Source organism: Barbus barbus (genome assembly GCF_936440315.1).
Source record: "Barbus barbus genome assembly, chromosome: 40".
Classification (NCBI taxonomy): domain Eukaryota; kingdom Metazoa; phylum Chordata; class Actinopteri; order Cypriniformes; family Cyprinidae; genus Barbus; species Barbus barbus.
The window spans coordinates 511,627-513,842 of NC_136718.1; positions in this window are offsets into that span (position 1 = coordinate 511,627).

Below are 2,216 nucleotides of genomic sequence, written 5' to 3' on the forward strand. Positions count from 1 at the left end.
ATTGGGTTGAGATCTGGTGACTGTGGGGGCAGAGCCGGCGCCAGCGCAGCACTGATGAGGGGGCGGCTGAGGTAACGAAAGGGGGCGATGACGTAGCGCAAAGTAAAATAATAATAAAAAATAAATAAATAAAAACATATGTGGCCCATTCACGTATTTGTCAGACTGTAAACAAACCTGCCCGCACTACTACTACAACTATTAGAATACTGGGTTCACAGATAGTGTTTTGGTCACGAGACAGGTCAGTGGAAGGTATTTTATTTCATTTTTTATTTCATTTATTTATTTATTTTTTCCAGTGCAGTGTTTTATAATGATGTATTACGCGCTGAGAAACTGCTATAAAAGACGAGAGCGCAGCATTCAAATTCAAAGACATCCATAGCACCAGTGGCGACTCCAGGAGTTTTTTGTTGGGGGTGTAAGGGGGGCTTAACAGTTCAGAGGGGGTGCTAAATAAACTAATTAAATTTAGAAACAACTTCCCACTTCCTCACAAACATACCATGACTTTTTTATATTTTGAGCAAGAGATGCTCAGAAATGACCTGATATTAACATTTATCACTTTGCCCTCTAAGGTAACAACGTTAAATGTTGAATGACTTATAATGGGGGGGGGGGGGGGGGGGGGGGGGGGTAAGCTTACAATCTCTGTTCATTCATCTGCTCATTGCTGTCCTCATTTTAATGCTATTTTCTTCCCCTTTGTCTTTTTCTGTTCTGCAGCCCATGAGGTTTCTTTCCTCTATTCATTTTGGCCGTGTGCCTGTAATACTTATTACACACTTAACAGGCTTACACACACATATTGTTGTAGAGACAGATATTTGAAATAAATGACAGATGCTTAAATGTTTTGTATTGAAATGTTGTATGCATTTGTCAATTTGATTTAATTTCTGTATTTTCTGTATGTATTTACAGAGTGTTAACTTTTAGTTTTAGTTACTTTTTCTTATTTGTAAGTCGCTTTGGATAAAAGCGTCTGCTAAATGACTAAAAGTAAAGTAAAGTAAGTAAAGATGCTGCTTATGGAATCTACTGTATAAACACAAATCTTTTTTTTATTTTAAATTATTTTTATTAAAATATTATTTTTGTGTGGGCTTTCCTGCAGCTCAAATAGTAGAGCATGGCGCTAGCAACGCCAAGGTCATGGGTTCGATTCCCAGGGAAAGCAAGAGCTGATAAAATGTAAAAAAAAAAAAAAAAAACTTGAATGCAATGTAAGTCGCTTTGGATAAAAGCATCTGGTAAATGTGTCTCAACTTTTCAATCAGAATGGTTCAGTCTGTAATTACTTAGTTTTTAGCTAAGCATGAATTGCTGTTAGTCCGAGAGAGTTTGCAGTTGTTGCTGATGCAGTGCCACATGAGTTCTCCTGCTTTTTACAGCTCTTTCTTTTCCAATCTCATGTCACTCAGTGGATCTTTGTAAAACATTTGTTTGAAAGCAGTGCCTTTCTTCATCCAAGTCAAAAACAATCATAAAATGAGAGTTGTGTTTCAGATGGAGTCTGTTTCTGTGCCTTATGTAATCTCTTATTGGAATGGTTTAGTAAGTGATATTCCCTGGAAGAAAGTTTGCTCATTACCTCACAAATATGTCATTACTAACAAAATGAGAGAAATTGCATTTACGTTGATTCATAGAAATTACCCGGATAAGTGCTCTCTTAAAAGACTTCAGAATGATATTAATACCAACTGTTCTTTCTGTTTAGAAAACAATGAAACGTATTTACATTTATTCTGGAATTGCTCTTACACAACATCATTTTGGTGTGACATTCTTGACTTTATCAAATGTTATGTGAATCATAATTTTGAGTTTACTTATAGAAACGTCATTTTTGGCTTTCATGAATGTGAAAAAAAGGTGATACTTATTTCATAAACCTTATTTTCCTGTTAGCTAAATATCATGTTCATAAATGTAAATTTTGTAAATGCACACCTCTTTTTGTAATATTCAAACTTGAATTGAATATGTATTTCAAATCTATTGAATTCTCTACGAACTTGAAAGCAATAAGAGCAGTGGACTTCCTCTGGACTGAAACACTGAATGACCCTGGACTGTTGTTGTGATTTGACGATGCCTATTGTTTTTGTTTTTTTGTTTTGTTTTTTTGTTTTTTCATGCATTCAATGATAATAAAAAAAAAGCTGCTAATGGAGTGAGACGTCATCCAGTCCGCGCGCGGAGCT